The sequence below is a fragment of the Odocoileus virginianus genome, chromosome 23, assembly GCF_023699985.2.
Source record: "Odocoileus virginianus isolate 20LAN1187 ecotype Illinois chromosome 23, Ovbor_1.2, whole genome shotgun sequence".
Classification (NCBI taxonomy): domain Eukaryota; kingdom Metazoa; phylum Chordata; class Mammalia; order Artiodactyla; family Cervidae; genus Odocoileus; species Odocoileus virginianus.
The window spans coordinates 16,584,880-16,597,209 of NC_069696.1; positions in this window are offsets into that span (position 1 = coordinate 16,584,880).

Consider the following 12,330-nt stretch of genomic DNA (forward strand, 5'->3'; position numbering starts at 1 on the left):
TTATAAATGAATAATGTATTTTTAAAAAATAATGGCTTCGTTGAGATATGATTCGAATACGATAAAATTCACCATCAGTATTGGGCTTACATAACCATTTTGCATCAGTTCTCATAGAAGCAAAGCCTGAGAAGACAAATCTTGGTTAGATGAATTATTGGGGCAGTTCTCTGTCTTTGCTAGGGACCAGCTTCAGCCTGCATCTCCCTGAGGGAACTCTGAGGACAGACTGTCCCGCAGGGTTGATCCCACTTTGAGACCAGGGGGATTTTTGTGCCAGTTAGCACAGTGTGTGAAGAGGAACAGGTGGAAGGGATGACGTGTGGTGTCTAGCTCAAAGTGGCTCCTGTTTTAGCAAGGGCAGGTCTCTGGGGAAAAGGCAGCTATGAGTTCAACACTCAAAGCAGGTAGGGGAGAAGTGCTCAGGTGGGGTGTCAACAACATCCATGGCCACGTAGCCCCACATTGCTCAGCTCCACCTGCCTCTTAAAGGTCATTTCATTATGACACACAGGAACACCACCCTTGAATCTTATTTAATATGTTACTGAAGTGAAACTTACATAACAAAGTTACCATGTGAAAGTACACAAGGCGGTGCCATTTAGAACAGTTACATTGTTGGGCGACCATCAGTTCAGTTCAGCTGCTCAGTGTGTCCGACTCTTTGCGACCCCGTGAATCGCAGCACACCAGGCCTCCCTGTCCATCACCAACTCCCAGAGTTTATTCAAACTCAAGTTCATCGAGTCCATGATGCCATCCAGCCATCTCATCCTCTGTCGTTCCCTTCTTCTCCTGCCCTCAATCCCTCCCAGCATCAGGGTCTTTTCCAATGAGTCAGTTCTTTGCATCAGGTGGCCAAAGTACTGGAGTTTCAGCTTCAGCTTCAGCCCTTCCAATGAATATTCAGAGTTGATTTCCTTGCTGTCCAAGAGACTCTCAAGAGTCTTCTCCACCACCAGAGTTCAAAAGTATGAGTTCTTTGGCGCTCAGCTTTCTTTATGGTCCAACTCTCACATCCATACATGACTACTGGAAAAACCATAGCTTTGACTAGACAGACCTTTGTGGGCAAAGTAATGTCTCTGCTTTTTTTTTTTTTTCCATTTATTTTTATTAGTTGGAGGCTAATTACTTTGCATCATTGCTTATGTATTCCCCATCCCGGTCCCCCCTCCCACCTCCCTCTCCACCCCATCCCTCTGGGTCTTCCCAGTGCACCAGGCCCGAGCACTTGTCTCATGCCTGGGCTGGTGATGTGTTTCACCCTAGATAATAAACATGTTTCAATGCTGTTCTCTTGAAACATCCCACCCTTGCCTTCTCCCAGAGTCCACAAGTCTGTTCTATACATCTGAGTCTCTTTTTCTATTTTGCATATAGGGTTATCATTACCATCTTTCTAAATTCCATATATATGTGTTAGTATACTGTAATGGTCTTTATCTTTTTGGCTTACTTCGCTCTATATAATGGGCTCCAGTTTCATCCATCTCATTAGAACTGATTCAAATGAATTCTTTTTAATGGCTGAGTAATATTCCATGGTGTGTCTCTGCTTTTTAATACACTGTCTAGGTTGGTCACAGCTTTTCTTCCAAGGAGCAAGTGTCTCAATTTCATGGCTGCAGTCACCATTCGCAGTGATTTTGGAGCCCAAGAAAATTAAGTCTGTCACTGTTTCCATCGTTTCCCCATCTATTTACCATGAAGTGATGGGACCGGATGCCACGATCTTCATTTTCTGAATGTTGAGTTCTAAGCCAGTTTTTTCACTCTCCTTTCACTTTCATCGAGATTTTAAAGTTGTTACAAAGAGTGGCCACTAGGCGGCAGCATTTCTTCATGCCCAACTCTGGCTCCTCTCGCAGGCAGAGCCTTAAGGAAGATCCTGTGGCCAGATCGTGGAGGGCAGCGCGCAGGAAGACACGCTCAAGGCTTGTGTCTCATCTCATTCTTTCTTCCCCTTCCCCTTTATTCCCCAAAGCACATCCCAGTTCCTGGAACACCACTCTGTGGAGGGTGCTATCACCGTAGGTAGGGCGACCATAAGGAAAGGGGCTGGCGGGGGGATCCCCAGCCCAGAGGACACATGGATCCCAGGGAACTTTTCAAAGCTCTTCCAGTCCAGAGGCTCCACCGTTCTTTTTTTTTTTTTTTTCCATTTATTTTTATTAGTTGGAGGCTAATTACTTTATAACATTGCAGTGGTTTTGTCATACATTGAAATGAATTAGCCATGGATTTACATGTATTCCCCATCCCGGTCCCCCCTCCCACCTCCCTCTCCACCCCATCCCTCTGGGTCTTCCCAGTGCACCAGGCCCGAGCACTTGTCTCATGCATCCAACCTGGGCTGGTGATCTGTTTCACCCTAGATATACATGTTTCGATGCTGTTCTCTTGAAACATCCCACCCTCGCCTTCTCCCACAGAGTTCACAAGTCTGTTCTATACATCTGAGTCTCTTTTTCTGTTTTGCATATAGGGTTATTGTTACCATCTTTCTAAATTCCATATATATGTGTTAGTATACTGTAATGGTCTTTATCTTTCTGGCTTACTTCGCTCTGTATAATGGGCTCCAGTTTCCTCCATCTCATTAGAACTGATTCAAATGAATTCTTTTTAATGGCTGAGTAATATTCCATGGTGTATATGGCTGTGGTACATATCTACCGTTCTTTGGATGCAGTAGGCTTGGTTTCTCTGCCGGAGGGCCCGCCTGGATCCAGAGACTGGGGACTCAGTCTCAAAGTAAGAAGCACTCCAGGTCCATCGTGAGGACACGTTGCCTGCCTCATCCTCCCAGCTCCCTCAGCTCCACTCTAGCCTTGGTACCAAAGCCTGCTCTGGCTCCAGGGATGTGATACCAGCCCAGGTCACCATGGCCTAAAGGAATAGAGTTAGCATTTCTTGTGTGTTTTCTTTTTCTACCTTAAAAAAGTTTGAATTTTTTTAAAGATGAAGTTTTCTATATAGATATAGAACAATGCTGTGGGTGGTTGGGTTTGTTTTTTTTTTTTCCCTCCTTTTTGATCTGTAGCAACTTGATTCCCTTATGCAGAGATGTATGTATTTTCTTGTTTGGGTTCTTTTCTTATATAGGTTATTATAGGGTGTTGTGTAGGATTGCATTACACAGTGGGTCCTTGTGGCTTATTTTATAAATAGTAACATGCATATGTTAGTCTGAACCAGCTCATTTTTCCCTGCCCCACACCTTTCTTTTTTTGGTAACCCTTAGTTTCTTTTCTAAGTCTGTGAGGCTGTTTCTCTTTGGTAGAGAAGTTCATTTGTATCCATTTTTAGATTCAATCTAGAAGTAATATCACATGATACTTGTCTGTCTCTCCTACTTCACTTAGTATGATCATCTCTACATTTCCTTTTTTTTTTTGCTGAGTAATATTACATAATGTTTATGTACCTCATCTTCTTCATCCATTCATCTGTCCTTGTAACTACTACGCTGTAATAACATGGGTACCAGTGTCTTTTAAAATTTTGGTTTTCTCTGGTTCTATACCCACGCATGGGATTGCTTGGTCCTAAGGTACTTCTTTTAGTTTTGTAAAAGAACCTCAATATTGTTCTCCTTAGTGGATGTAACAATTTAAATTCCAAGAACAGTGCAGAAGTTTCCCTTCTCTCTATACCGGCTCCAGCATTTCTGGTTGGAGATGGTTGAGATGGCCATTCAGACTGGTATCTCAATGGACCAGTTTGCCTTTCTCTAAGTAAAGTAATGCCAGCAAAGTAATGTTTAAAAGTAATGCTCAGGGCTTCAACAGTCCATGAACCGAGAACTTCCAGATGTTCAACCTGGATTTAGAAAAGGCAGAGGAATCAGATATCAAATTGCCAACATCCATTGGATCATAGAAAAAGCAAGAGAATTTCAGAAAAACATATACTTCTGCTTTATTGACTATGCCAAAGCCTTTGATTCTGTGGATCACAACAAACTGTGGACAATTCTTCAAGAGATGGGAATACCAGACCACCTGACCTGCCTCCTGAGAAATCTGTATGCAAGTCAAGAAGCAACAGCTGGAACCGGACACGGAACAACAGATTGGTTCAAAATTGAGAAAGGAGTACGTCAAGGCTGTATGTTGTCACCTGCTTATTTAACTTATATGCAGAGTACATCATGCGAAATACCGGGCTGGATGAAGCACAAGCTGGAATCAAGATTTCCGAGAGAAATATCAATAACCTCAGATATGCAGATGACACCACCCTTATGGCAGAAAGCGAAGAGGAACTAAAGAACCTCTTGATGAAAGTGAAAGAGGAGAGTGAAAAAGTTGGCTTAAAACTCAACACTCAGAAAACTAAGATCATGGCATCTGGTCCCATCACTTCGTGGTAAATGGATGGGGAAACGATGGAAACAGTGACAGACTTTATTTTCTTGGGCTCCAAAATCGCTGCAGATGGTAACTGCAGCCGTGAAATTGACGCTTGCTCCTTAAAAGAAAAGCTATGACGAACCTAGACAGCGTATTAAAAAGCAGAGACATTACTTTGCCCACAAAGGTCTGTCTAGTCAAGGCTCTGGTTTTTCCAGTAGTCATGTATGGATGTGAGAGGTGGGCCATAAAGAAAGCTGAGCGCCGAAGAACTGATGCTTTTGAACTCTGGTGTTGGAGAAGACTCTTGAGAGCCCCTTGGACATCAAGGAGATCCAACCAGTTCATCCTAAAGAAGATCAGTCCTGGGTGTTCATTGGAAGGACTGATGCTGAAGCTGAAACTCCAATACTTTGGCCATCTGACGTGAAGAAATTATTCACTGGAAAAGACCCTGATTCTGGGTAAGATTGAAGGCAGGAGGAGAAAGGGACGAAAGAGGTTGGATGGCATTGCCAACTCAATGGACCTGAGTTTGAGCAAGCTCTAGGAGTTGGTGATAGACAGGGAAGCCTGGCATGCTGCAGTCCATGGGGTCGCAAAGAGTCAGACATGACAGAGTGGCTAAACTGAACTGAACTGAACTAGGGTCCTGATGTATGCAGTCCCTGGCCAATCAGTTTAAAAATCACGTCAGCCTGTCAATATTTATGGCTCTCTTTTTGATCTCCCAGTTGTTGAATTTTGTTATGATATTGAGTCTCCATCCCCTGACCTTTTCTCATGACTTCAGACCATTGTCTGAGGACCAGATGTATGCTCTAAAGTTAATGGACCACCTGGTGGTTTTCACCTTGATCAGTTTCTGATTGTCCTGTCATGGGTTTGGGTGTTTCATGGCCTTCAGGTCAAGGGGGCATGAAGACACTCTCTTTGAAAGTCAAGAAAATGGAACAGCCTGTGTGGTTATAGATCACTGGAGTGAAATGCTTATGTGAAAAATAAGTGGAGATTGGAATTAGGTTTTTAGAAGAAGAAACTGAGAACTTTTTTTGTTTTGGCCCTACACTGACTACCTGATACTTTTCTATCTCGCTAGGACCTAGATGAATCTGACCTCCAGCAGATCCTGAGTCTCATTGTATGTTGATTTTAGTGTATTATTGATGTAGGAGATAGATGGGCTCCAGATTAGACATTTATAACTGGCCTCCTGTTTGCATTTCATGGGACATGAAGAAGTGGGCTTCAGGCTGGATGCTTACAACTGTTAGCATTTCTGAGAGAAGAGATAGGTGGCTTCAGTCTAGGTATTTACAGTCAGCCTCCTGTTTGCCCTCTGAAATGGAAGTCACAACAGAGAGTAAATAGCCAGTGTTTGCTCTTTGTAAACACCTTAAGGTAATAGTCACGGCAAGGACAAAGACAGAGAGAGGGCGAAAGCTCGTGTGAGTAAAGGACTGAGGGACCTCAGCCCCCTACTCTTTTGGGACACGGGAGACACCGCACGTGCACAGCAAGGCTTCTTGTGGGTCAGAACTGAAGAGAGAATGCCAGGCCATACGAGTCTTGCTCCTCCCAGAAGCCCTCACTTCGAGATCCATCTTGGCTGAGGGGTGAGTGTGCACCCAGGGGAGGGTTCCAGGGTAGGTCAGGTGTGGGAAAAGAAAACAGATAATTGGGTTGAAGGATGACAAATACACAGAAGAGCTGCCCTGTATAAATGACTTAACCACCTCTTTACTGCGCTCCCCCTCACTGGGGGTGGTGGGGGACACCCTCACCCTTTCTCTGCCTTGCTTCTATCTTAACAAACCATTTCTCTGATGTGCTCTCCCACTTGTTGTTATGCTATGTCTCTAATAATAAATTTTATACATTTTTCACTGGGGGCAAAGATCTGGGAAAAAATAACCCTTGCTGGTCTGGTGGTTAGGACTCCTGGTTCTCATCCAGGCTTCCCAGGCTCCATTCTTGGGCAGGGAATTAAGATCTCACTTAACATCACTGCTCTCTGCTAACTTGATTATTATATTAAGTGACACACCAACCGTTGGCCGTGACCCAACATGAAGAACCAAAAAAAGGTGAAAAGGAGGTGGCACCCCACTAACTCAGAAAAACCCTGCCCTTCCCCTAAATGTACCTGCCTCCCCAGGATTAGCCTCACTCCCCCTCCCTTTGTCCTCACTGTTTAAAATCAAAGCAGCCTCTCCAGGTGGGTGAGAAGTTGAGCTGTGAGCTCTGTTCCCACTTCTCCATTTTGGCCTCTGAACAAAGTCTGTGCTGTGTTGGCCTCAGCTTTGGTTTCATAATCACCTACTTGAACCCGAATGGAAAAAGGAAACCTTCCTTGTTGAGGCAGAGAGCCTTGGCCAAGCTAGGGCCCGAGCAGGGTCCATGGACTGACTTGGTGACAGCCTATAAGGGGATGGTAGTCTCTGCCTGGGGCGGCAGGTGGAGGGCGCACCTGCAGCCTCAGCACTGCGGTGGTCGGCGTGGGCCCCCGGGCCTGGACTGTGCTCTCGTCCCCACACCCTGACGGCCCCCGACGGTCTGACTCGGTGATGGAGGCTGCCGGGCGCGCGGTCAGGAGGGACCCAGAAGCAGCAGCTGGAGCCAGGTCGGCCGAGCCTCCTCATGGGCGGTGGGTGTCCTGGGTGTCAGGACTTGGCGTGCAGGAAGCAAGCAGAGCCGTAGAAGCTCTTGTGCGCTGTGGGGTTGAAATCCACGTGCAGGGCGAGAGCTCCCACTGGACCCTGGGTTGGAAGCTTCTGGACAGGTGAGGGCCACACCAGTGCTTCCTCACCAGGTCCTCCAGGCCTCCCTGGTGGGCACAGCTTGACCCACACCCCACGGGCTCCCCGACCTAGAGCCTGAAGGGCCAATGCTGGCAGGGCCTGGGGACGGGAGCGGTCACTCCACCAACCACCACACCGAGCCCGCCCCAGGCTCTGCTGCAAGTCTGCTCACCTTTGCTCTCCGGCGCCTGCAGACAGACCTGCAGGGAACAGGGGCTGTGAGTCCCATCCTGGTGGTGGTCTGTGGAATTTCCATGAGGCCCCTTTCTGCCCTGTTCTGAGCAAATGATTAGTCAGTCTGTGCTACCATCAGCCCACAAGCAGGCTAAGAGCCTGAGGCTCTGAAAAGCCAAGTGACCCACCCAAAAGACGGACGTGTGTCCATGGAATGGGGTGTGTGTCCCCTGCCCAGGTTGAGTGCCCACCCACAGCAGGTTCACATGTGCCCCCCTTCACCCCCTCCCAGGGTGAGTGCCTGCTCACAGCAGGTTCACATCGGCCCCTTCACCCCTGCCCAGGGTGAGTGCCTGCTCACAGCAGGTTCACATGGGCCCCCTTCACGCCCACCCAGGGTGACCTCCCGCTCACAGCAGGTTAACATCTGCCCCTTCACCCCCACAGAGGGTGACCTCCCACTCACAGCAGGTTCACATCTGCCCCTTCACCCCCTCCCAGGGTGACCCCCCCGCTCACAGCAGGTTCACATCTGCCCCTTCACCCCCTCCCAGGGTGACCTCCCACTCACAGCAGGTTCACATCTGCCCCTTCACTCCCTCCCAGGGTGGCCCCCAGCTCACAGCAGGTTCACATGTGCCCCCTTCACCCCCTCTCAGGGTGATCCCCCGCTCACAGCAGGTTCACATCTGCCCCTTCACCCCCTCCCAGGGTGACCTCCCGCTCACAGCAGGTTCACATCTGCCCCTTCACCCCCTCCCAGGGTGACCTCCCGCTCACAGCAGGTTTACACCTGCCCCTTCACCCCCTCCCAGGGTGACCTCCCGCTCACAGCAGGTTCACATCTGCCCCTTCACTCCCTCCCAGGGTGGCCCCCCGCTCACAGCAGGTTCACATGTGCCCCCTTCACCCCCACCTGGGGCAGCTCACAGGGCCTCCTCTTAGGGGGACTCACTCACCGTCTTTTATCAGGACTCCTGTCTCACATCCTGTCCTGAGATCATCCGGAAGGCTTGTCCCTCTGAGGTGGATTCAGTCTCTCGTCAGCAGGGCCGCTTTCCTGGTCACACTCACCACCTGCTCACCCACTCCCCGCTCAGACCAGAAAGGCCCCCTCAGGCCCCTCACCCCCTGGCTCCGCCTGGGTGCTCACTCCCCTCCGGCCTGGCCCTTCCCTCTCACGGTCCCTCCTGCAGGGTCTCCAGGAGCTCCCACCACCCGGGGCAGGCTTTCTGCTCTGTCCTGGGGAGGCCTCCGTGGGGTCAGGTGGGGCCTCCCTCATACAGCGCAGCAGCCACACCCGCCTCCTGACCTCCTCACTCTGCATGGGCCCAGGGTGGGCTCAGGGCCCCACTGCGTGCCTGGTGCTCATCTCATCCCGGCGCTGCCCGCGGGGGAGCTGCTCTGAGCCTGCTGCACAGGGGGCGCTTGTTCACACGCCCCTCCCAGGAGCACAGGGTTCTGGTGGGCAGGCTCCTCCAAGGGCATGGGGCTCACCTGGGCAGGTGCCCGCAGGGCTCATCACCCAGGAAACAGTACAGGGTGCCCTCATTTCAGAGCACCCCCGGCCCACCTGTTGGTCAGGTCTGACCCTGAGCCCCTCAGAGCAGGACCTGAACTAACAAACAGCTGCTCCTGGACAGGGCAGTGACCCTGGGCTTCACTATGCAGCCTCCCTCCACCGAGTCTTCCAGAGACTTCCACTGCACCTGGGCACTGGGCCCTGTCTCCACACCCCACCCCTCCCCTCCCTGACACATTAGGAGAAGGTCTTCTTGAAATTACCTCCCGCTTGTGGGCCAGATAAAATGATTAGAAAACAAGCCAGAGCGCCAGCTCCAAGCCCATCCTGACCCTCAGGACCCTCGCCAGTTCCTTGCACCTGGCGGGCACAGCAAGGCCCATTTCTGCAGCTGAGAGCCCTGGTGGGGGAGGATTGGCCCCCCTGAGTCGCCGGCCAGCCCTCCCAGGGGTGCCTGGGCTGAGTCTCTGTAAGCAGGTGAAGAGCACCTGCAGCTGGACTCGAGGCCATCCTCTGCGGGGTGTGTGGGCTGGGCTGGCGAGACGGCCTTGTGGTTGCTGTTTGTGATCAGGTCTTCTCTAGACCAGGTAAGGAAGCGGGGTGTCACCCATTCCTGCTGTTGGACATCTCCCCAGGGTCGGGGGGTGGTGGTGGTGAGGAAGCAAGAGGAAAGGCAGTGGGAGCAGGACTGGAGAGGTAACTCAGGTAAGGGAACGGAAAGCTTCCAGAAGAGCCCCTGGGTCAGGACCAGCTCGGCAAGCACGGTGTAGCTGAGGTGGCCCCAAACCCTTTTCTCCAGCCTGTGAGGTCTTTTGCTCATATTCGGGTGTTTTACCTGGGAATGATGGATGAGGTTCAGGAGCAGCTCGCCTGGGGCTCAGCCAAGGTTTACTTAGAGAGGCCTCCGTTGGGTCCCCCACCTTCCCACTGAGGATGCTCCTTGGGGGGTGGGGTGGAGGAAGGGATGGGGTAAGAGGGTGGAGACGGTGGAAGGGCTGCTGGCTGCATATGAGTCCCCACCCCTGACCATGTTCAGAATTGATCAGTGTAGCAAGTATCCTAACTGGGTTTTCACCTGTGTAACTGGTGAAATTAGCGGTGTGAACAGTGACATTAAATGTCCTGTCAGGACTGAGATGTTACACCACTTGTTAAGGTGTAAGAACCTGGGGAGATGTGTGCAGCCCTAGGCACAGGCTTCAGACTTGACCCCTCAACATTCTGGGGTCCAGCCACTGCTTTAGCATTTCTGAGGGTCCAGTGCTGATTTTAAGGGTTCTGTAATCCACCCTCCATCTGCTTTAATGAGACCCACATTTCTAGGATCCTACAGAGAAGGGTCTGTGAGGCTGCTCTATGGCCTCTCTAACAAATGACCACAAGCTGGGTGGTTTAAAACAACAGGAGTTCATTCTCCCCGAGTCCTGCACACCAGATGTCTGAGATCAAGGTGGTGTGGGCCTCCAGGATGGGGTCCTTCCTGCTTTTTCCAGTTTCTGGGGCTCCAGGGGTCTCTGGGCTTGCGGCCCCCTCCCTCCCGTCTCTGCCTTCGTCTTCATGCAGCTTGTCCTCTGTGTCTGTCACCCTTCTTTTGCCTCTTACAAGGAACCTGCTAATTGGATTGAGGGCCACCCACACCCAAGATGACCTTACCTCAACATCTTCAAATGCAACTACAAAGACCCTTTTCCCAGATACGGCCCTGTTTCCATGTTCTGGGGGGGACACATCTTTTGGGGCCACCATTCATCCCATTGAAAGTGAAAATCACTCAGTCATGTCTGACTCTTTGTGACCCCATGGGCCTGCCAGGATTCTCATGGAATTCTCCAGGCCAGAATACTGGAGTGGGTAGCCGTTCCCTTCTCCAGGGTATCTTCCAAACACAGGGATCAAACCCAGGTCTCCCACATTGCAGGTATCTTTACCATCTGAGCCACCAGGGAAGCCCATTATCTGTGTATAAAATCATGCTTATTTTAGGAGATCACCAAGGTCCCATATAAACTGACACAGACAGCAGCCATGTGTGGGGTTCTGGGGAGAATGAGGACCATGGAATCACCTGGAAAGGATCAAGGCCTGGCTTCATCAGAAGGTGAGCTCTTCCACCATAGGACCTGTGAGAGCAGTCACTCCATCCTACCCATGGGAAGGGGCCCAGTGTCAGGTCCAGAAGTGTCTACCTCGCAAAGCTGGCTCTTCTAAATGTCATCATCAATACCATGATGTAACCAGTAACTACGGGACTGGGGGCAGAGGATAATTAGTGTGAGGACTGGCCGTGGGCTCTGGAGGAGGTGCTGACAGTCACTGGGGCACAAGGCAGTGGGAGCCTGGGAGGCCCCCCTGTTACTGAACCAAACTTGGGTCCACACACCTGAGTGCAACAAAGCCAGTCTACGACACCAGGTTGTGGTAAAGGAAAGGGAAGTGATAATTATAAAAGTACCGAAACAAAGAGGACAGGTGGCTTGTGATCTCAACCCTGAACTCCCTGAAGGGTTTCAGCAAAGCAGTTTACAGGCCACATGAGTGAGGGGGTCACAGAGCTCTCAATCCTGGACTTCCTGAAGGGTTCAGGAAAGTAGATTATAGGCCGCACAAGGGCAGGGGGTGGGGGTGGGGTGGGGTGGGGGGTGGGTCACGGAATGTGTGATCCACTGTGCATGGTTCTCTGGTTGGTGAGGTGACAGGTGGTGAACCTCACAAACCCTCAGGCACTGGATGCTCTGGGGGTGACATGTTCATGCTCATCAAGTAGTTAACTTCTTACACTCAGTGGGGGTTTTGGCATCTGTAAAACAACTCCTAGAGTGTGCATTGTCCGATCCAATGCTGGTAGGAAATCCAAATCTGGGAAGTATTTCCCTAAGCAGGCACCAGGCTACGTTTGATGCTTTTTCTGTCTGGGTAGGAAAAGCTTCTGCCATCCAGAGAATGTACATACCATGACCAGCAGGTAATGGTAGTGTCAGTGAGGTTTCATTTCAGTGAAGTCCACTCCCAGGTGTTCAAAGGGCAGTGTGCCTTTTAGCTGAATCCCTGGAGGTTTCTGTTTGTGCCGAAAGGCAGCACTGACCTGTGAGCAGGCAGTGCAGTTCTGAGATTTTGTCCTGCATAGGGAAGAGAAGCGGGGAACCAAGAAATATTTTTGAATTAGCTCTTTCAGTTTATCATGGCCTGGGTGGGTTGCTTGGTGTGTTTGGCTTACCAGAGTGGGTGCCAGATCCTCCAGTACCAATAATTTGCCACTTGGCAATTCCCACCATACCTTTTCAGTCTTGATGGCCCCTTCCACTTTGGCTAGTTGGTTTTGGGTTTCAGTGTATTTTGGAGACTCCAGCGTTAGCTCAGGCAGCTCCGCCAATACGAGAGCTTTAATAGAGGCTTCACTTGTCACCCCCAAGCCCTCGGCTGCTTGTTTAGTGGTCTCATCTGCCAGTCTGATCCATGAGCCTGGGAGTATCCT